Genomic DNA, 24,431 nt, shown 5'->3' on the forward strand with positions numbered 1-24,431 from the left:
CTTGGGCCCAAGCACCTTGGCCAATCACAAACATGAGTTCTGAGGTGGCAAGGTCTGCTGGGTCTAGTGGACTTGATGTTCTGGAAGGAGACAGTTTGGACTCCTCTTGGAGTGTGTGCATGTGTGTGCATGTGTGTGTGTGTGTGTGTGTGTGTGTGTGTGTGTGTGTAGGACTTTTGGGGGGCTTCTACTGTCTCTTCTGTGCATTTCCAGGCCCAGAGACCCTAAGAAAAGCTTCATGTTTTGCCCCTGGGGAACTTGAAAAGCTTTGATCCAGTGTGTCAGTGCCCATCTATGCCTCATGACTTTCCTTGGCTAGAGCTTTTCAGGGCCAAAGGGGGAACAAGATGCCCAGAGAGACTGAGAACTCATCCTCACAGAGTTCTTGGGTCTAGGGAGAGCTGGACTACTATATGGTCTGGGACCTCTGAGGATGGGGTTGTTTTTGTAGGCCTGGCCTATAAAAACTCAGGGACCGGGCTCTGTGGGTATGACTGCCCAGAACTCAAATTCCTCTTCCCCTCCGTGACAGATTTCAATATCCAGCCTAAAGATTCCTTGGACATCAGCATCTGGGTCTTAGGTTTTCAAGGACAAGTTCCAGTCCTCTGTCTTCACTCCCACATCTGCTGTACTTGGGGCTTTGTTTTCTGTGCTCTGTAAAGAAACTCCTCTTTAATGGTAAAAGCCTGGCTGTGCTTGACGTCTTCTCCAGGGAATTGATTCTCAGTATTCCAGATCTGAAAGGCCAGTGGCTTCAACATTATGCCATGTGTGAATCAGATGCAAAAAAGGGGATATTAAACATAGATAAGATAGACCCGGCGAAGAGGGGGGTGGGGAAAGAAATGCATGATAAGGGTCTTCAAGTTACTGGAGAGCCAACATTTGGAAGACGGGTGGTTTTGTACTGTTGGGGATCTAGAAAGCTGAATTAGGAGCAAAGATGGGAAATTGCTGGGAGTCAAACTTAAGAATGTCTGAGTTCAAAGATAACCCACCCCCCCAAAAAATTTGGGCCACCATGTTCAAACAACACATTTACAAGAATCCCTTCAACAAACCCAACAAGTAGAAATTCAGCCTCAGTTGAAGGGACTACTTATTCTTATCCTCATTCTCAAATTCACCTTATATTTAAGTACTTCTGAAATTTATTCTTTTTATATTTATTCTGTATAAACTTATATAGGGGACCTCAAAAGTCTTAGTGCCATTTTAAGCTACTAAAGCAGAACAGAAAAATATAGCTACTAAAGAAAAATAAAACAAACTAAGCTACTATAGCTTAAAACGGCACTAAGACTTTTGGGACACCTTGTATATACCCTTGTTGTCTACCTCTGTTAAAATGTAATCTCCTCGGTGTAGGAATTGTTTACTTCATTACATTTATATTCCCAGCACCTAACACAGTGCCTAGCTGAGAGTAAGCACTTGATCAATACTTATTGACTGACGGGTTGATTGATTGATTGGAGATCCCTAGTGATGGGAGCTCACTACCTTTTATCCTAGTCCCTTCTACTTTGGGCTTTCTTTTCATGTTAGGAAGTTTTCAATTACATCAAGTCTAACCTTGTCTCATGGCAACTTCCAGCTCTTACCCCTAATTCTTTTTTTCCTGCTTCTCAACTAAAAGGGGGTTTTGTTGATATCACAGCCCCATTAAACCCAGCAACAAGGCCTTGTTCCAGCACAGTGCTAAAGAGCACTTCAGTTAGGGGAGCCAAACCAAAATCGGGTCCTGAGGCTGATCTTTATTTGACCTTCTTCTTGGAGCGCAGATAGTTTGTGTGGCTGCACTTCTTCTCACAACAGTTTACAGCATGGGGGTGTAGGCGGCCATAACACTTGTGGCAGATCATCTTATCACAGTTGTAGTTCTGAGCCAGCTGGCGAAAGAAAGGCTTGATGATGCTCCCCCCCCTCCACAGACACAGCACCAAGTGCAGAGTGGACTCTTTCTCGGTGTTGTAGTCAGAGAGGGTCCGGCCATCTTCCAGCTATTTTCCAGCAAAAATCAGACGTCGTTGATCTGGTGGGATACCTTCCTTGTCCTGGATTTTGGCTTTGACATTCTCAATAGAATCCCTGGGTTCAATCTCAAGAGTGATGGTCTTGCCTGTCAGGGTCTTCATGAAGATCTGCATTTCTGCGATGCTGCTCCTGTCTCTTGGCCACCTTGCTGAAGAGAAAGAGCTCTTGACCCTAATTCTAGGATCAATCACAGCAAATGTAATTCTTCTTCCTCTTGACGTTCCTGAAAGTGCTTGAAGGTAGCTACTAATGCTCCCTGAGCCTTCTCTTCTCTAGTCTTTCTATCCCTAATTCCTTCCATCTTTCTACACGTGGCAGAGTCTCCAGTCCTCTCCCTGTTCTAATTACCTGCCTTCTGAATGTGCTCCAGGTTGTCAGCATCCTTCCTTATCCTTTAAGCTATGCAATAGGAAGCCAGCTGATGGCCTCCCACAGTAAACAAAAGATCATAGGATCATAGATTTCACTGGTTGTTTAGTCTTTCCTTTGTTAGAAGAGCTCAGCTCACAACTGCTAATGGCTTCCCCCTCACCTTTACACAGAACTGTTTTTATTTATTCTCTTTGTATTTATCTTGTATATGGTTATAATCATCCTTGCTGTTGACCCTGTTAGAACGTGAGTAGGGATAATTCCATTGGCTATGCTTATATCCTTGGTACCTAGCACAGTGTTAGCACCTAGGGGCCTAATAAATGCTGATTGATTAATTGGTTGTTGATATGGTGTGTAAGTGTGTGTGTGAGTGTGAGTGTGTACACCAGAGGTATCTGTCCTTGGCTGCAGTATCCCCTACCCCGTATACACCAGGGCGGGAGCAGGTGAAGATGAAAGTTCTGAGAACCAAGCTCAGGCAGGTGCTGCTTCTCTGACTGGTGTTTGTCTGAGATTATATCTGTTTGTCATCTTGGGACTTCAGATAAAAATCAGGCATTTGTCATTTGTAATTCAGGCTGTTTAACAATCGGATACAGGCTTTGCTGTCTGACCTTCTGACCCCTAAACTTTGGCATCTCACCCTCTGACATTACTGGTCTTTACATCTAGTCTCTTGACTCTCCTCTGCCAGCATTACTACCCATCTCTTGAATGCTTCTGGGACTCTGTTTTACTCTCTGATCCCCCTCACTTTAGTGCCTGGCTCTGTGATCCCCTAGGCTTTAGTTTCTGGTTCAGTGACTCCCCCATGGAGAGTCTCAGCTGCTGCTGGGACCTTGTGGGCTTCAGTATCTATCCCTGGGATCACACAGATATTGGTTCCAACCTTTCGCCCTCTGAGCGTCTGAATAAAGCCCTATAATTCTCCAGGCTTTGACATCTGGCCTTATGGTGCCTTGAATCATAGTGTCTTGCTATTTGAGCATGTGAACATTATATTCTTTCTTTGAGAACGAATATTCTTTGACTATGAAGTCATCAGGTCTCAATGGCTAGTCCTGTAACCTCTTTATTCCTCAGCTCAGAGCAATGGGTTCTAAAATCTGGGGTCTACAGGGAGTCCATGAATTTTTAAAAACATTTATAACTCCATGCCAATAGAATTGATTTTCTCTGTAACATATATTTTATTTTATGCATGTAAAATATTATTCTGAGGGGTAGCTAGGTGGTGCAGTGGATAGAGCACCGGCCCTGGAATCAGGAGTACCTGAGTTCAAATCCGGCCTCAGACACTTAACACTTACTAGCTGTGCGACCTTGGGCAAGTCACTTAACCCCAATTGCCTCACTAAAAAATTAAAAAAAATATATTATTCTGAGGACTCCACAAGCTTCACCAAATATCCTATGGGATCCATTTCTCACATACACATATATTATGAACCTCTATCTTAGGGCATCAGCATCCCAGTGATGGACTGGGTGCAGAGAGGGGCCCAAAATCCTTACTTTTCTGATTAACCCCCACAGGCCTATTATCAAGCCTTTTGTGCTACCATATCCACCAAATTTAGTAGAGGAGAAGAAATGTTAATACAGAAAAATATAGTGAAGTCCAAGGCAATACAGCATTCCAGGGAATCCCAGGTAGGCTTAGAATTCATTGCCATGAAGTTCACTGAGATACAAAGCCTTTGGTCTGGTCAGGGTTTGGATAAACTTATGGAAAGATGCATGAGAGCTCCGAATTCTGTTGGGAGCACTGTGTCCCTTTCCCCATGGTATAACACTAACTGAGGCACTTGTTGGGAGGTGTGGACTGGCTCAGCAATGCCCATGGGCAGAAGGAAGCCTTCGCTATCCTGCAGACTCGCCTCATTGTTCCCACTCAGATCCTATTCTCTGTTGCTGGGAATGGGCCCCATGAAGTGCATCAGCTTCCTTTCCTCCCTGTATCTTGATCAAAGAACAAAGACTGGCTAGGAGATTTCTCTGGTATTAGGACATTATGTCTCCCCCAAGCTCATCCAGAGGTAGCTAGAGCTTTTAATGAGCTGAGAGATCCCTGGATTTCTCATTGGAAAATTCACAGGAAACTGATAAAAGCTGTCGCTCCAGACTCCAATGGAAGATAGGCTGGTTTTATCTTAGAATGTTCCACAGAATCTGATCTTGCTGCCCCTAGAGCCTTCCTGAAGTAAAACTTGCTTTACGAGTGAGAATTATTAGGACTGATGCTGTTTTAATCAATGCTCCACTCTGAGAATGTTTCCCATTTATAGCCCCTGGCACACCCGTCTGGTTGGTTGAGCTTCAGTGGAGAGTGATCTAATTAATAAGGTACATTGTATTATTATGGCATTAGTGTAAATTCAACTAATAAATACTTTTTTTCCAGATGAAATGAGTAAGTGAGTTTAATTGCTAGGAAACCTATGGAGAACTTAGACAATAACTTTTTCCCTGACTACTGTTTGGGGTTTTGTTCCTCCATTTAATTACAAAGCAAATGTACTTTAGGGTGTGTTAATTGTAGTGTTTGCCAGAAGATTAAAGTTCATTAAACTCTGAAGTTCACTTAACCCTCCATCATCTTCCAGATCTCTCCTTCTTTGTGAAACATTACTTGATTCCGGAGCTTGTAAAGAAATAAACAACCCCCCAAAATATTACAAGGACAAAGCAAAAAAATGAATAATGGAGTTGTTGGTCCTTCCCACATATGCACTACCTATGTTTCATGGGTTTCATAGATTAGCTTCCCAGAAGGGAGAAATAGATGAAACCCACAAGTTTTTCTTCTTCCCACAACATGCCACAATGATCCTATTGAAAGATGACATATGTGGAGCAATGGATAGAATGACTGACTCAGAGTCAAGAAAACCTGAGTTCAAATCCAGCATCAGATACTTAAGCTGTGCAGCCCTGTGCGAATTCTTTTTTTGTTTTTTGTTTTTCCTGATAAAAGTATTTTATTATTTTCCAGTTACATGTAGAGTTAGTTTTCAACATTTGGTTATATAAGACTTCCAATTTCAAATTTTTCTCCCTCTCTCCCCTTCCTCCCCCCTCCTCTAGACAGCAGGTAATCTGATATAGGTGTTATATATATACAATATATATATAATATATACATAATATATATAATATATACATAATATATAATGTATATAATAACATTAAACATATTTCTGCATTAGTCATGTTATAAGAGAAGAATCAGAGCAAAAAAGGAAAAACCTCAAAAAAGAAAAACAACAGCACCCAAAACAAAAGAAATAGTATGCTTCAATCAGCATCCATATTCCACAGTTCTTTTTTTCCCTGGATTTGGAGAGCCCTTTCCATCATGAGTCCTTTGTAACTTTCTTGTACCATTGTATTGGTGAAAGAATCTAATCTATCACAGTTGATCGACACATAATGTTGATGATACTGTGTATAATGTTCTTCTGGTTCTACTCATCTCACTCATCATCAGTTCATGCAAGTCCTTCCAGGTTTCTCTGAACTCCTCCTGCTCATTGTTTCTTACAACACAATAGAATTCCATTACATTCATATACTAAAACTTGTTTAGCCATTCCCCAATTGATGGGCAACCCCTCAATTTCCAATTCCTTGCCACCACAAAAAGAACAGCTATAAATATTTTTGTACATGTGGGTCCTTTTCCCTTTTTATGATCTCTTTGGGAAAAAGACCCAAAAGTGGTATTGCTGGGTCAAAGGGTATGCACAGCTGAGCAAATTCTTTAACCCCTTATTGCCTCAGTTTCCTCATCTGTAAAATGGGGTTAATAATAGCAATTCCCTCATAGAGTTGTTGTGAGGATCAAATGAGATGATAATTGTAAAGCTCTTAGCATTGTCCTTTAATATATGGTAGTACTCTATAACTATTAGCTATTATTATTATTTTTTTTGTGGGGCAATTAGGGTTAAGTGACTTGCCCAGGGTCACACAGCTAGTAAGTATCAAGCATCTGAGGCCAGATTTGAACTCAGGTTCTGCTGAATCCACGGCCGGTGCTTTATCCACTGTGCTACCTAGCTGCCCTTGTTATTAATTATTATAATTATCGATGGGCTCTTTTCACCATGCAAAGGGCCCTGCTGAAATCACATTAACTTTCAATGTCCACAATGTTCCATAACATCAGCAAGAGGATCATGGATGTGGAGGAATAGATGAAACATGGTAGGGACTTGACTGTAGAGGAGAGTTTGGGAAGAACTAGGTTTCGATCTGGTTTGATAGAAACATTTCTTGGTAAGATAAGCATAGGCAAGCTGCTTCATTTCTCTGAGGGTCAGTTTCCTAATCTTTTAAATGGGAATGATGACATTTGCAGGACCTTCCCCTAAGGGATATTGTGAAGAAAAGATTTTGCAAACATGATATCATCTTATGTTTATTATATGAAAGGACGAGGGCACATTTTGTCCAAACTTGGGGAGAGACCCATTTATCCCCACTGTTTTGGGAGGATTCAGTATGGTGTGCAGGAGTTGGAATACCAAACACCTAGGTTTGAATTTCACCCTAGTTACTTACTATGTGACCCTAGGCAAACTAATTCATCTCTCTATGCCTCAGTTTCTTTAACTTTAAAATGGGGATAGCCTGTAAAGGCTGTTGTCAGGATTAAATGATATAATGCACTCAAAAAACTTTACAAATCTCAAAGTTTCATATAAATAACAGCTATTAATTCTATCTTAAATGAATTAAGATATTTTCTTATTCTTTTCTTTGTTTGGAGAGGATAGTGATGGATTTTAGACATGCTTATGTATGAGAATACCCAGAAAATACTTCATTTTCCATGAATTAGAGATAAAGAAATCACTTTTTATAGGCTTAAGTACTTGATAGCTTGCAGAGCTTAGAACCATAAATGGTAGAATTAGAAGGGACTAGAGAATGTTAAAGTAAAAGCATCACTGCATTTGAAAGCAGAGGTCTTGAGTTTGAATTCTCTCTATGCTTTTTAATGCTTGTGTGGCTTTGGACATGCTGTTTAACCACTCTGACTCTCAGTTTCCTTATTTTTTAGATGGGCTTTAAGACCTTTTCAAGCTCTGAGTCCTATGAATCCTCATTTTATATAGGGAGGAAAAGGAGGTCTAGGAAGGTGCAATGATTTGTCTAAGTGTCTATGTGAGATTCACACCCAGGTCTTCTGACTAGGAGGTAAAAGAATCACTAATATCTGTCTGTCTGTCTGTCTGTCTGTCTATCTATCTATCTATCTATCATGTATGTATGTATTCATGTATATATGTATGTATCCATCCATCCATCATCTATGTATTTACATGTGTATCTATCTAAATATCCATCCATCCATTATATATCCATCCACCTATCTATCTATCTATCTATCTATCTATCTATCTATCTATCTATCTATCTATCTATCTATCTATCTATCTAATCTATCTATTAGCTACCTATCTATAATCTCTGCTTCCTAAATACAAGATGGGTGGGTGATGTGGGGTTAATTTGTGTGCACAAGACCTTGACATTTCAGTAGTCTTCTGTCCGAGTTAATTGTAGTTCAGTAATAGGTAATGGATGCCAAGTTTGTTGAGAGGGTCTGAATGACCAGGAGAAGGGAGATCATGATCATTCTGTACTCTGCCCTGGTCAGACTACATATGTTGCAGTGTGTTCAGTTCTAGGTACCATATTTTAGTTTAAGGTACCTTCTAGAGCTCATCCTGAAGACATGGACACAGCAAGGAGATAGCAAGGTGAAACTTCTTTCCAGTAGCCCCTCTACCAACTTTAATTCTCACAGCTCCAAGGGAATTTAAGACTTTGGCTAAGCCCAAACCATACAGAATGTATGTCTTTGACCTTGCTTTTAGGAGAGGGGGCAGGTGAGGAAGAGAGGTAGAAGGCAAGAGAGCTTCCATGGAGGAGTGGTGACTTTGACCTTGGATGGTGAATGGTAGAGAATAAGGGAGGTAACAACCAAAACAAGGTCCTTGCTGGAGACTCTATGTTGAACTCTGCCATGGTAGGTTGAGCTAAGTACCACATGTTTTGCTCTTCTCTGGTAAAAGGGCTCAGGGACACAATTCCAGAGCTATTTAATGATCATCAAAGGTGCAGGAATGGGGCTGCTGGTGAAATTGCCTTGCAGAATTCCCCCTGTGCTTTTCTGGGGAGCTGAGAACCATACTTCTGTTAACTGTCTCCTGCAGAGAACTGGATACAGGGAAACTAGCTCTATTATCCCTTGCTCATCTCCTCCATTTTGGGTACAGAAGATTATAGCTCTCTTAAAAATTTGTATCTGTAAAATTAGTCAACAAACATTTACAAAGCAGTTACTATGGGCCAAGTATTGTGCTAAGCACTAACACCAAGAAAAGTAAAAATAGTCCCTGCCTTCAAAGAAAGAACATTGTAAGTGTTTTAAGTGTTTGCTCAATATACTTATGATAAAAAATCACAGTCAGAATGTTCACTGGAATTTGTGTCAGTTCTGCTTTTCTTAAATGCTTGTGGTGAGATTGGGAATGGAGGTAGGACACCCACATTAGTGGCAGATTTCAACACTGAAGTTTAACAAACCTAATATGGATTTGTCCGTGCAAATTAGCTGGGGATCCAAACCACATATTTAACTGAGAATTCTGTCCATTAGATGGAGAAAGAGACTATTATTTGGGGCCACATCTCCTCCTGAGGTGTGACTCAGTGAGCAAGCACCCTAGGCAAACTATAAACACCATTCTTCCCTGGGGTCAGCTATGTCGTCAGCCTTGTTTTTTAAATTTAAATTTATTTTTTTTTAATGGACAAAAACACATTTTCTCTTTCCTATCTCCACCGATTGAAAAATCCTTATATAAAAAAAAGAAAAAAAAAAGAAAAACCCTTATAACAAAAATGCATAGTCAAACAAAACACATTCCTGAAGTGATCATGTCTAAAAATGTTTCCTTCTATACTTTAATTCTAGCCCTCCCTCATTTCTACTCCCTTCTCTCCCTCTCTTCCTCTCCCCTTCCCTCCCTCTCTTCTTGGCCATTGCTCTCTCTCTGTGCCTTCCTCTCTTTCTCTCTGTGTCTCTGTCTCTCTCTTTCTGTGTCTCTCTGTCTCTCTCCTCCCCCCTGCCTACCTGTATCTCTGTCTCTTTCTCTCTCTCTTCCTCTATTTCTGTCCTTCTCTGTTTCTATCTCTCTTTCTCTCTGTCTTTCTTCCTCTCTTTCTCTTCCACTTCCTCCCTATCTTTCTGCCTATCTCTCTTTCTTTCTCTGTTCCTCCCTGTATGTCTCTGTTCTTCTATCTCTCTCTCTGTTTCTATCTGTCTTTCTCTTCCTCCTCTCTCTTCCCCTCTATCTCTCTCTGGTTCTGGTTTTCTCTCTCTGTTTCTCTTTGCATCTCTGTTCTTTCTGTCTTTCTCTTCCTCCTCTCTCTTCTTATCTCTCTCTGTTTCTGGTTTTCTCTCTTTGTTTCTCTTTGTATCTCTGTTCTGTCTGTCTTTCTCTTTGTCTTCCTCTGTCTTTCTCTGGAGATGGATAACATGCTTCATTGGTCCTCTGGAATCTCAGCTAGCCATTGATCAGAGTTCGTTAGTCTTTTGAACTTGTCTTTATGAAATCTTCATTATATGAATTATTCTTCCAAGTTTGCTCCTGTCACTCTGTATTAGTTCATTGAAGTTTTTGAAAGGAAAACATAATTCCCAATGAGATGGAGCTATGGGCTGGAGCTGTGAGGTCATTGGTTAGGGGCCTTCTGGCAAACTCTACCAATGCCAGTTGGTACATTCTCTTTGAGATTTGCCTGGAACACTGAGATTTGAAGTTCTTGCCAGCTACATCATAGAGGGGATTCTTGTTTGGGAAGAGGTTGGACTAGGTGTCCAATGTAGAGATTCCCCAGAGGCCAGCATAAGCCCAGGAGCCACAGGACATCCACATTGCATATGTTGACCAGAAGCTGCAATGACAGAGTAAAATTTTAATGATTTAATGTTGGTGTGGTCAGTTAGCCTGAGCACATCGGCTCATGTCCAAAAAAGCAGATTTTGTCAGTTCTAGAAAAGGAAACCAAAGGAAAAGAATGATGAAAGCAGGGTAGAAAGGCAGCAGGTAGAAGAAAAGGGCCTTATCACTGCACAAGAGGATTTTTTTTTTTTTTTAGTGAGGCAATTGGGGTTAAGTGACTTGCCCAGGGTCACACAGCTAGTGTTACATGTCTGAGGCTGGATTTGAACTCAGGTACTCCTGACTCCAGGGCCAGTGCTTTATCCACTGTGCTACCTAGCTGCCCTGAGAGGATATTTTTCCAGCCCTACTGAAGTGCACGCCATTCCCACTCTTTGACTTTGGTGAACCTCAGCCAAAGTGTCAGAATGCAATGTCCAGGCTCCCTGGTCATTGAAATTTCCTTCCTGCTCTGAGATAACAACTGGCTAACTCTTCCAACTAAATGCTTTCAATTTTAATCAGATTGCTTGAACTTCCCAAAAGGAAGTTGGGCTAATGACAACCAGCATTTAAGGCGCAACATTTCTGTTTCTGTATCTTTGATGGTCAGCACAATTGCTTGCCACACAATGAGCACTTAACAAGTACTTGTTGAATGACTGATGGATTGTCTGTGTCAGTTTTGTTGCTTTCCTACCTGTGTGGTCTTTGGTAAGGCCCTCATTCTTTCTGGGCTTGGGAGTCCTAAGCTCGAAGTAAAGATGGAAGCTCTGTCCTGCTCAAACCTGGAATATTGGATTCAGTTTTCGATGCCATAGTTGTGAAGGGCATTTACAAACTGGAGGGCAACCAGGATGGGAAGAGGCCTGGAGACCTCACCGTAAGAGGGTTGGCTCAAGGGATTAGGGAGCAGTTGTGGAGAAAAGGAGGCTTAAAGGGAAAGCGATCGCTGTCCTTAAGCCTTTGGATGGATGGCATGTGGAGCAAGGATTTGAATTGCTCTGCTTGGCCCTGGGAATCAGACCTATGAGAAATGGCAGAAAGTGGCACAGAGACAATGTAAGGACTTACTTCCGAGAATTAGATCTGTTTCAGTGGGGAATGACCCTTCACTGGAGGTCTTCAGGTAGAGATGGAATTATCACATTTAATGGGTGTTCCAGAAACACTCTTTTCTTCAGGTAATAATTAGACTAGATGACCTTTGATCCCTTTTCTTACTCAAGAGCATGAGATTCTGCCCTGTTTCTGGTGATCATCTTTGAGCTCCAGATTTTTTTCTTATTGTTCTTTTGTATATTAAGTCATACCATAAAGGGTGTTTGCCTGTAATATCCTTACTTTCTGCACCCTCCTGGATCTTAGGGGACTAAAATATTTCTCATTTTTTTCTGATCTCTTTCCCCCCATTACTTGTTTACGTGTCTTTCAAAGTGGATATTATTCCCTGCCTTCCATCCTACATATAGATGCCAGCTCTGGAGTGGTCAAGGCTCCCCTGTTTTCATTTGTCTAGGGGACTTTAGCAGATTGTGATATCAATTTGAGACAATGATGTGATATGGCAGCTCACGCAATCTTCAGCTGCATTCAAAGAAATGCAGTGTCCAGGAATAGGGATACAAGAGTCCTACTGTACTCTGTCCTCAACAGACCACCCTGGGCATATTGGGTTGAGTTCTGGACAACACATTTTGGGGAGGGCATTGATCAGCTGGAGAATGGCCAGATGAAACCAAACAGGAAGATGAAAGATTTTGAGGTTAAATATCGACAAGTTCTGTTTTTTTTTTTTCCCAACCAGTTTTCATGTGGCATGATAAAGAGTGCTTTTACCATCTTGGCTAATCACCTCAGAATGCTCTCCAATTTATTAATGACCTTCCCAATCCACTAGGAATGCACATAGTAGTCTAGATGTGCTATAATCAGTGTAGAGTACAGGGGACTTCTCACACCTTTAGTCATGGGCAATGTGCCTTTCTCAATGTAGGCCAAAATGTCCTTAGGTTTCTTTTGGCTGCTATACCACATTTATATTGAGCTTGTTGTTCAGTAGTTCAATCTCTTTGTGGCCCTAGGGGTCACTTCCATGAGGATTTTTGGAAAAGATAGTAGAGTGGTTTGCCATTTCCTCCTTCTGGGGATTAAGACAAACAGAGGTTAAGTGACTTGCCCAGGGTCACACAGCTAGCGTTTGAGGCTGGATTTGAACTTAGTTCTTGACTGTGGGCCCAGTGCTTTAGCCACTGTACCACCTAGCTGCCCCTATATTGAGTTCACAGTCTTCTAAAAACCTTAAATCATTTTCAGATAAATTACCATCTAGCGACCTATTCCCCATTTTTACTTGCTTTTCAGAATTTTTATTGACATATTTTCATGTTACCTACATTTCTCCCAGTGTTATTCCTTCCCCTGCCCCCTGCCTACTGCCCCTCACAAGAAGGCTATCCCATATAACAAAAATTCTGAGGAAGAAGAGAAAAAATCGGCAAAAAAACTGGTCAATACATCAAAAAAGTCCAAAAATACATGAAGGGGGGCAGCTAGGTGGTGCAGTGGATAGAGTACTGGCCCTGGATTCAGGAAGAGCTGAGTTCAAATCCGGCCTCAGACACTTGATGCTTACTAGCTGTATGACCCTGGGCAAGTCACTTAACCCTCATTGCCCCACAAACAAAACAAAACAAGAAGACACTCAGTGTTAAGTGACTTGCCCAAGGTCACACAGTTAACAAGTATCTGAGGCCAGATTTGAACTTAGGTCCTCTTGACTGCAAGCACAGTGCTCTATCCATTGCACCACCTAACTGCCCCTAAAATAAAGATTAACAGTATCTAACTCTCAAGGCCTTGTGAGGGTCAAATAAAGCAAATATTAATAACAGCAATGATTATTGTTAATAATAGCCATTATCTATGAAATGTCTTAAATCTCACCAAATGCTTCACCATTTGATGCTCACAACACTCCTATGAGGTAGGTAATACTATTATCACCTTTTTACAGGTGGGGAAACAGGCTGAGAGAGGTTAAGTGACTTGTCCAGGGTCACAGAGCTAAGTGTCGAAAGTGGCATTTGAATTCATGTCTTCCTGACTCCAAGTCCAGGATGGTAACCACTGTGCTACCCATTTGCTTGTTTCCTCAAGGAATAGTCTCATCTCTCCTTTTGTTCTCTCTCTATCCCAGTATAAGTAACACCCTGCCATCTTTTTTCACCAGTTTTTGCTTCTCCTTAACTTTTCTTGTCAAGCTCAGGCTATTTTGAGATTAATCACTACTAATAGTATTCTTAAAAGACCACACAACATTAAAAACTATTCTCCATTATATAGCCTTGCTCCATCTTTTCTGCATTAGGAAAAAAATTAACTTGATTGATGAATTCACTGTGCATCCACATTAGTCTGTTTATGCAACCTCTACCTTTTCTCCTCATTTAAATTATTTTTCTTTGTGTCTTCAGAATTTCATTCTTGAGCACTTCTTGCAGTAGAAAGAAGGAAGGATTTAAAGTCAAACATCCTGTATTTAAATGCCAGCTCTGTTACTTATTACTTCTGTGATTTTGGACATGCTATTTAGCCTATCTGGGTCTCACTACATCATACATAAAATGAGGGAATTGGACAACATAGGCTCTAAGGTTGCTTACCATCTCTCATTCTATGATCTTAAGCAACTCCAACTGTCCTTTTCTCAACATTCCATCTGGCTCTTAAAGATATAGCAAAAGTAGCTGTAGTCTCCATGGGAGTCTTTTGAGCGAGGTGATGTTGCACCTATAACACATTTAGTCTATTGAGATATTAAGTATACATTTCTGAATTTTTTTGGGTAATTTTTCTCCTAAAATCTAAGAAGCCTGTCAGTACATACATACATATGTACATATATACATGTTTTTCTTTGTAACATATATTAACACAGAATGGCCATTTTACCTAAAGGTGCTCATTCTAGAAACCAGTTATTACTTATTGGGAAGAATGCTCCAATTGTGTTTTTTCCTACCTTTTGATGGATGAAAATATTATTAAGGCAATAAAAAATTCCTAACTGTCTTGCTTGAGGAGGGGGGACGACACAGAGAGATGGAGACAGAGAGAGAGACAGAGACACAGAGAGACAGAGACAAAGAAAGAGAGAGAGAAAGAGACAGAAACAGAGACAGAGAAAGAGATAGAGAGAAACACAGAGATACAGAGACAGAGACAGAAAGACACAAAGAGAAAGCAAGAAAGAGAGAGAGATAAAATGATAGAGAGACGGAGATATAGAGACAGAGGCAGAGAGAAAAATCAACAGAGAGACAGAGACAGAGAAAGGTAGTCAGATTACTAGACATTACAGTAGTAATATGCTAGGCTTGTGATCTGTTTTCCCATTTTCCTCATCCATTTCACCTTTTTGTCTCAGAGGTCTATAGTTTACTTCATTGACAATATAATTTCTATTTCTATCTCTCTCCATCCAAATGCTCTCACCCCAGATTTCAACCTTTGATTCCTGGATTTTCTCCTTAACATATAAAGCTATTCCTTCTTTATCCCCTTTCCATATTCTGTGCCTTTGGTACAAGGTACATTCATCCAGAGGCATTTTCCAATCTTGGGTCTCATCTCATTCAGACTCACCCAAACCTAGGAGTTCAAATGTGCCCCCTTGTGTTGGGATCTCTTGTTTGCCTTGCTTGCTACCTATACTTTGTGCATTTGACTTTAGACGTCTGTGGCTATGGCTTTTATCTCTGACTATGGTCTAGTGCCCTCTGAACAAAAAGCCTACCTGCCTGTGGCCTTTTGTCCATTCTTTTGAGAAGTCTTCTGTCTATGGCATCTCATGTCTCATTTGCAAACACAGCATATGAACCAGCAGTTGCCTTGTGACATCGATTTATAATGTGTGGGAGGAGAAGGAATTTGTCTGCCCCTAGAGAGAGAAAATGGAGGTGGTTTGGAGAAATGGAGTGAAGGCTAAAAGCAAAGCATTCAGCCTTTTGTGGCCTTTCATGCAAATCACAGTAGCTCCCCTGCTCATGGCACATTGGATGCCTGGTGCTCCTGGAGCTCTGCCTACAGCTAGCCCTGACCAGTGCTGTAGAGGCTGTGCTCAGGAAGTCTCTCTGACACTGAAGGTTTTCTTAAGTAAACTCAGCTTCAGCAAAGCGGCCCAACTCCTCCGGGCCTGATGTTCCATCTTCGATTAGTGTTTGTTTGCCAAGTTGGAAGCAAACATTTAAATGTCTGGATAGTGGGCTGCTTGCCTTTGGGAAATTACGTTGTTCTTTTTTTAAAAAAATCATTGTCTCTGGATTTAGGGAGGCTAGGTTCAAATTCCACTTCTGACACTCACTAGTTGTGTTACCTTAGACTAGTTATTTAACCTCCATATGGACTAGGTAGCTTCTGAGTTCTCTTCTACCCCAAGATCTATGATCCTACAATCCCAAGCTTTTCTCTAAAAGGTCCCACTTTTTAAACACTAATATTCTTGTGATGCTTTTTGTATTCAAGTGATGGAATGGCAAAATGTATGAAGAATTAAATTGGATCACACAAAGGGCAATGTAGAGGTGAATGCTGGGCATGACTAGGCTGTAATTCATTACAAAGAAATTTTACCAGAGAAGGTGATGTAAAGAGAAGGTTTAGGTGAAAAAGAAAATGGGCCAGGCACATGGAATAAGGGATGGATAGCCTGTGTGCTCCACTGATATCCATGCAATGTCAAGAGAACTCAAGGGATATGCTCAGCTTATGTCAAAGATCCCCTCCGGTGAATTTATGGGAAGACATGGATGAGAGTGCCATAGGTTGGCCAGGCATGGATGAATTTTGAACTATCTCACTGAAAGAAGTAGCTCATTGATGAGGTCACATCCTTTGGGAGTATCAGTGTATTAGAATTCATTTACCTGAAACCAGATGATTGATGAGGCCACAGATCATTTAGGGGAAATGGAATATGAGAATTCATTTCCTTACAGCCAGATCTTTTCTTTTCGGGCTGTTTGTCCATTGATCCTAGAACACCAGCTCTTACCATGGTGGAAATAGAATCTTGCAGATAATCCTATAACCTAGATAGTGGGGACTACTGCTTTTATAACCTAGACATTGGGGACTGCTGCTTGCATCAGAGAGACAAGAAGGATAGTGGGATGAGGCAGAGGAAGAAGCATCTAAGAAAATAAGATAATACTTTGGCAGAGTGAGAGGGAAGTGAAGAAAGAAGAGAAAAAAAGAAGAAGAGGAGAAGAATGGAGAGGAGGGGGAGGGGTGGAGGAGAAGGAAAAGAGGGGGGGAAGGAGGAAAAGGAGAAGAAAGGGGGAGAAAGAGGAGGGAGGACAGGAGGAGAAGGAAGAGGAGGGGAAAGAGGAGGAAGAAAGAAGGGGAAAGGAGGAGAAGAAAGAGGAAGAGAAGGAGGAATAACAGAAGATGAAGGAGGGAGAGCTTAAGAAGAAAGGAAAAAAGGAGGGAGAGGAGGAAGAGAAGGAAAAAAAGAAAGAGGAGAAAGAGGAGAAGGAAAAGGAGGGACAGGATGAGTAAGAGGAAGAGAGAAGGAGAAGGAGAATGTGGAGCAAGAAGAGAAGAAGAAGGAGGAGGAGGAGAAGGAGAAGGAAAGAAATAACAAAAGGGAGGAGGACTCAGGGTTATGTGTCCAAGAATTTTGAAAATCTACTCCAAGCAACATGGCGTACTAGCAAAAGCACTAACCCAAGACCCTAGAAAGCCGAGTTTTTGTCTTTGTTAATAATTTCCTGTACAACCACAATCAACTCATTTCAAATGATCATAGATTTATGATCCTCCACTGGAGGGAAGCTTCAAGCTCATTCTTACCCTGACAGAACATAAACTTGAGGGCAGATTGAATTTTTGCTTTTACACCCTATGTTCCCAGGGCTCAAGAAAATCACTGACTTAATAAGTTCTTGTTGATTTAAAAAATTATTGTTATTTTATTTCCTCCTCCTTCTTTTCATTTTCTATTTCAACTCTCATTTTGTAAATGAGAAAACTGAGTCCTAGCAGGAGAGGTTTGCCCAGAGTTACACATATAACATGTGGCAAAACCCAGAACTGAATCAAGTCCTCTGCCTCACGATTAATCTCTCTTCTCCTATATGCTATTACATCTTCAGATTCTCCTGTCTACAGAATAGGAAATGACTTCTATTGAAATCACACTTTACACTTTAAAAAGTGATTTCTTCCTAGTAATAATAGTTAGTATTTACATAGTATCTTAAGACTTGCAAAGTGTTTTACATATATTATCTCATTTGATCTGATAGAATTTTATTTCATCGGTTGCTACCTATGATTTCTCTGAATCCTCTAAAACCTATTCTCCCTAAGTGGAAGGTGCATTACTGAGTATTTTTCATTCAACCAATCCCACACTCAATTCACTCTAGTATTATCTCATTCACATTTCTTTATTTTATTCAGAATGATAACCACAGGGACTTTGTCAATGCCTTGATGAAAGTCAGACATCAAATGTTTATTGCATACCCCTGATTTACCTACCTGATTACTCTGTCAAAGAGAACAGATTTATTGTGTTGTGACTAGTTCTTGATAAAAACCATTCTGATTCTTGTTGACCACAGCTCCTTTTGTTTAGTGCTCAGAATCTTTAAATATACTTCCTAGAATTTTGCTAGGAATAAAAATCAAACTTATTAGGTCAGAGTTTTAATACTCAACTTTCTTCCTTTTTTAAAAATTAGGACATTTGATTATCCCTGGTCTATTTTTTTTATTAGATCCATACCCAGTGGCAAAAATAATCTTAAGAATCAAGTCTTATTTCCTTATTTTTCTGCTCCAACATCTTTAGTTGTTTCTTCTTGGCCCTTGGATAAAATTAAAAAAACAAAACAAACCCATAGTCTGGCACTTAAAAGCTTCCACAATCCAGACAAAACAGAATAGCAGCAACACACACACACACACACACACACACTTAAGCTACTTTAATGAGAAAATAACACTTATTTGGGATAAATATTCTTTCAGAAATATCAATCGAGTTCTCACAGGAAATCATGGGTGTAGATCTGTGTTTAAGAAAAAACTGGCATCATTAGAACTCAAGCTAAAGCCCAGGATTTTTATTTGAGGATTGGTTTTCTAAGTACTACTTTACTGAACTTTGGAGGTGAATCAAAAGTGATAGACTTTACCAAATCCAGGCACAATTGTCCATTCCCTTACCATCCCAACCACCCTCCTCAAAGATATCTCCTACTTGCCAATGTCCTTCCTTTAATGTGATGTCCAGCATTGAACATAATCCCCAAGATCTGGCAGGGGAACAGTTCAGCAGGCCTTTCTCTACTCTGCTTCTAACATCGTGCCTCTCAATGCAGACAAAAATCACATTAGCTTTCCTTTTGTCTGCCGTGCCACACTGTTGACTCACATTGGGTTTGCAGTCCACTGAAAGCCCCAGTCATTTTTCAAAGGCTCTGCTCTCTTACCAGGCTGCCCAGACCTTCCATTTGCAAAGTTGATTTCTGAAACCAAGTGCCAGACTTTGCATTTATCCCTATTAAACTTCATTTGAGCACATTTGGCTCATTGTTCTAGCCTATTAAATATTTTTGGATACTGGTCCCATCACCCAAAATATTAAATATTCCTTCTGTCTTGGCATGAAAATTTGATAACTAAGTTACCTATGATGCCATCCAATACACTCATAAAAACATGGAACAGAATAAAAGTAAGAAATAGAGCCTTGTGGTGTTCCATTAGGGACCTGCTTTCCTTGTTGACATTCATTCACTAATCACCATATTTTGTATCTGGTCATCCACCCAGCCACCAAACTCCTCCATTGTAATATATTCTATCCATCCTCTTAATTCTCTCAACAAAGCTATTGTGAAAGACTGGGTGAGTACATGGAGGAGCCCATGCCATTTCTTTAATCCATCAGTTCTAGTTACTCTGTAAAAAATGAAATTATATTAGTCTGGCATGACCTGTGCTTAACGAACCCATACTATCTTATAGTCTTCTTTATTTTCCTTTATAAGAGCTCACAAACCATCCCTTTGATGATGCATTTTATATCTTTGCCAATAATCCATGCCCAGCTGACCACTATATGGCTTGATGATTCTTTCTGAAAACTAGCACTCCACTTACCAATTTTCCATCTCCTGCTAAATCTCTTATGTTCTCTGTGATTCTTGAAAAATCACTAACAGTGGCTCAGCAATCATATCTACAATGTCTTTCAGTGCCCTAACAAAGTAGGTGATTAATAAGTTCTTGACAATTGATTGGTTGATTTCCTTGAGGATGCAGGTCATTCAGGCCATTTGACTTGAACTCACTGAGGGCACTAGGGTGATTTATTATCTTCTTAGCAAAAGGCATCATTTCTCTGAAGTGCTTTGCCAATCTTAAAGTATTTTATAAGCATCAGCTAACATCCTTATCATCATCATGGAGTTAGAGTCTCTGTTAATCAATTTTGTTCCCTCTTTCTCAGTGTCCAGTTTGTTCTTGGTGGAGGACCCTGAAGGAAAATAAGAATTGAGTATTATACTTTCTTTTGATAATTTGTTCTCATTCCTTGCGTTCTACTCCTATTGTGCCCAATGTAGCTATAGAGCCACAGAGATTTTTTTTTTGGTTCCCCTTGTCCTTAGCATCCCTTCTGAGCTGAAACTTGCTCTCATTTTTAGCATTCCCAGCATAATCTTTGCAGGAACATGGCATTCTTTTGCATTCCCACTCAGTTACCTGCTCCTGTTTTCATCTCCTATACACGTGCTTCAAAAAATTGAGTTATTCAATAAAGTCCCTGTGCAGCCACATCAGTCTCTTTAGACAGCTCTCCTTTTATTTTCTTATAGAAAATATTTGCATTTACAGCCTCAGAATTTCATTTTTGAGTAGATTGTTAAGAATCTCAGGCAATAGGATCTTACCCATCCTGTCACTGAATATTTGGAAATCTGCCTCCTCCCTGTATTCCCACCTCCCCACACTTCAGATTATACCTAGCTTTCTCCTTCTTATCATTCATATCCTCCCACGTTTCCTGTCATTTCTGCTCCACCAATGAGATCAATATTATTCAGAACCAGGCCCAGAACAGAAGTCCACATTATTGCTAAATTTGCATGCTCTCCTATCCCATCCATCCTGCATGCATATCCCGGATGATGTTGTGTGGTAGACAGAACTTTTGACCTGGAGTTAGAAGTGACCTGTGAGGCAGGCCCTTTTATTGTTCAATTTCATGGATAAATAATTTGAGGCTGAGAGTTGAGATGGAGGTCCTAGAAGTTGTGGAGCTTAAAAGACCCAGAAGCCAAAATGGCAGAAGGTTCATCAATGAAGTTAGTAAGGGTGATGGAAGAGAACAGGATACAGAGAGGGAGAGATAGAAGTCAATCATGTACTTATTAGTGTAAAAAAATTTAACTAAACTAATCCTAATGTAATCTGAAAAAAATTATAACTGGATTTATATGAAAAATTATAAGTTTAGAAAAATCTGACTGCAGGCCTAATTTGGGGGGGGGGACTAATCTGACTGGAGGACTAATCTGGGGACTTTTGACTGGCTGGCTATCTGACTGCTATTAATTTTTTTTTTTTTTTTTTTTTTTTTTTTAGTGAGGCAATTGGGGTTAAGTGACTTGCCCAGGGTCACACAGCTAGTAAGTGTTAAGTGTCTGAGGCCGGATTTGAACTCAGGTACTCCTGACTCCAGGGCCGGTGCTCTATCCACTGAGCCATCTAGCTGCCCCTATGACTGCTATTAATTTAATATGGGCCTTTTAAAAATTTCTCCACACTTGCTCCACTCCCAAATTGATAAGCAAAGATTAAAAAGCCTCTTAATTAAATAATCAACGCAGAATGTATTTATAAAAATAAATGTAAGAGATAAGGGTTAAGAAATGCAAATTATACAACCTGTCTGCTTTTCATATAATAAGGGCTGTTGCCACCTCTTGCCTTAGGGTATGCTCCAGCTTTCTCCAACTTTCACTCTTTTTCTCCTTCACTCTAGCTCCACTTTCACTTTTACTGCTCCACTTCTTTCTTCTAACTCCAAGCTCCTTTCACTTTGTCAATCCCCCTGCATCTAACTTTCTTCTCCATACTGCTGCACTGAACCCCTGTGCTTCTCTCTCACCGACCTCTCCTTTCATTCTCCTAGTGCTCTGGCATCCCTCTCTGTCCGTCCTCTCACTGTCTTCTCCAAACTCCCTTTTCTCCAATTTTGCTTTCTTCCACCACCTGTACTGTCCCTCCTGTTCTCTTAATCTTCTGGCTTCCTCTTCACTGTCTTCTCCTCTGTATGTATGTTCCTTTTTTCCCCTCAAACCTCAGGCTCCCTGCACCCCCACACATGCCAATCTAATCTGCTGGCTGCACTAGGACTGTGCCCAGTGGGGCTCAAGGGGCCCGTGCCCCCTGCTGTGTGCCTGGGACCTCTGCATGGGCTACGCTAGGGCCTGGCAGGACAAGCCTGGGATCTCCGGGGCAGCTCCCCTCAGGGCGTAGGGAGCTGGGGCTTTTTTCCCCCAGCCATCTGATCTGGCATCCCTTAAAGCCCATGGGGCTTTTTGGCTCAGCTGAAGTGGAGGGGGAGGGTCACCAGCCCCTCTTACACAGAAAAAACCCCTGAGGGCCTAAGGCTTTTTAATCTCAGCCCAAAGGCAGGGTCCCCAAATCAAAATAAATTCCCCCATTAGGTACCTACTGGGTGTCAGGAATTATGCAAGGTGATAGTGTTGTAGACAAAGATGAAACAGTCTCTGTCCTTAAGGAGCTTACAATCTATGTAAACATATCTAGATATAGGTATATATATGTATATATATGTATATGTGTGTATGTATGTTTATATATGGGCAGCTAGGTGGTACAGTGTATAGCATGGCCTAGAGTCAGGAAGACCTGAGTTCAAATATAGCCTTAGGCATTTACTATCTGTGTAACCCTAAACAAGTTATGTAACCCTATTTGCTTCAGTTTCCTTACCTGTCAAATGAGCGAGAGAAGGAAATGGCAGACTACTCCAGTATCTTTGTCAAGAAAACCCCAAATGGGGTCATGAAGAGTTGGACATAACTGAAATGACTGAGCAAACAAAAAAAAAGTTTATAAATATGTATATACATATAAATGTATATACACATGTATCCCCATCCATTCATAATATACATACATATGTACATATATGTGTATTTAAAACATACATAATAGATGAAAGGTTATTTCACTACTGGGGGAGATCATAATAATGGGGACATCAGGAAAATCTTCATGTAGGAGATATTTGATTTGGGCTTTGAAGGAAATAAAGGGAATTAAGAATTGTAGATGAAGAAGCAGCAGATCCCTGGTACAAGGGACAGCATGTACAAAGACATGGATGTTGGAGAAAGACCATTGCATATGAAGAGCAGGAAGAAGGCCAGAATGATTGGAAGGCTCTAACATAAGTGTCATATTCACCAAGAAAAGGAGAGTGTCCTAGATGTCAGCAGGTTGTGGTGCCAAGAATCAGGATGGAATGCGATAATCTCATTTAATCCCATGAATTTCAGAGGAGAAAAGTCAGGTGAGTGATGGCACCAGAGAAAAGCATTGAGAATACAGAATGTAGAAAAAGCTGACTTTTCCTCTCAGTGGTATAAGTAAAGAGACTTGAGAGGGAAGCCAGTGTTGAAAAGGTTGTGAGAGACATGGGGTCTTCACAGGTTTGGGCCACTTGTATGTATTAGGCACGGAGAATGGGGAGAAATAGGAGGTCATGGTCAGAGTGGAGAATTTCAGTCTCCCATGCTAAAGGCTGAACAGTTTTGCATGATGATGGGGTAAGGTCTGGAATAGAGCCATCCTGTTAGAGAGCAGAAGTAGTAGAGTAGGGATGGAGGTCTAGGAGGTGAGTTTAAGGAGTTCAGAAGTCAGAGTGGTAGAAGGGGGCATAGGTGTTGTGATGAAATAATGGGATTTAGCAGATACTCAAAGACCCACCTGGAGATTAATCAAGACTGATTGAATCAAGTGAGAGTAATTGACTGCTGATTAAGCCTACTTCAAGTTAATTGGATTGTAATCACACCTGGCTACCCCTTAAGAAGGTATTGTTCTCAGAAACTAGACTGTGAACTCAACTTGAGAACACCTTCAAAGACAATGGATTTGGATGACGCCAACCAATCACCTTGAAGCAGTGTGTAAGGACCGCCTCTGTTCCAGAGCTATAAAAAAGCTTCCACAAACAGCTTGCTGAGGAATGCTGATTAAAACAGGCTAGGGAAGGAGTTCCTGATTAAGACAGGCTCATTAAGGAGTTCCTGATTAAAGCAGGCTTGTGGAGGAGGACTTCAGGAAGAACCCAACCAAGCTGGAACTCTAGGCTAGGTAGGACTTCTTTTTCATAACCTTCTGAACTCTTTGTAAATATCTGTATGTTCTAATAAATGTTTAATGCCCAAAGACTGGTACTGAAGCCTTTTAATTTTTGGCGACCACAATTAAGATTTTAAACATCACAGTGTGAATATTGAAGTCAATAAATCAATCAGCCAGCAGTTATTATTATGAATCTCTATGGTGCCAGACACTGAGCGAGGTTGGTTCTGAGGCTACACATACAAAGAATGCACTAATATCTACCTCAAGGAGTTTGCATTCTAATGGGGGAGACAATAAGGTTAGATGTAGTTTAGGAAACTCGATCTGTTACTGGTGTGTGTGATGGTATGGAGGAGTTAGAACCTGGAATCAAGGACACTGCTAAGGCATCTGGACAGGTATGAGACAATCAGGCTTTGGTCAGGGTGGTTGCATTTGTATTGATAAAGAAAGAATATATGAGGAATGCTTTGAAAATGTAGATTACCAGAGCTGGTGACAGATTGGACATAGATGGAAAAGGCAGTGAGTCAAAGATGGTGACCGGGGTTTCTACTTAGGACAAATGAGAAATGGTGATTCCATTACATTGAAAAATGGAAATATTGTCAAGGAGCTTGAGTCTGGCCAAAA

General features: G+C 40.7%; 1 protein-coding gene and 1 pseudogene across 2 annotated transcripts in view; one reads left to right on the forward strand and one right to left on the reverse strand.

Annotated features, from left to right (window-relative positions):
• The window catches only part of GRID1 (glutamate ionotropic receptor delta type subunit 1), a 1,160,974-nt gene that overhangs the window by 412,275 nt on the left and 724,268 nt on the right, over positions 1 to 24,431 (forward strand). The window lies entirely within an intron of this gene.
• Positions 1,761 to 2,153, reverse strand: LOC122740226 (annotated as a pseudogene).

The sequence above is a fragment of the Dromiciops gliroides genome, chromosome 2, assembly GCF_019393635.1.
Source record: "Dromiciops gliroides isolate mDroGli1 chromosome 2, mDroGli1.pri, whole genome shotgun sequence".
In the NCBI taxonomy this organism is placed as follows: Eukaryota; Metazoa; Chordata; class Mammalia; order Microbiotheria; family Microbiotheriidae; genus Dromiciops; species Dromiciops gliroides.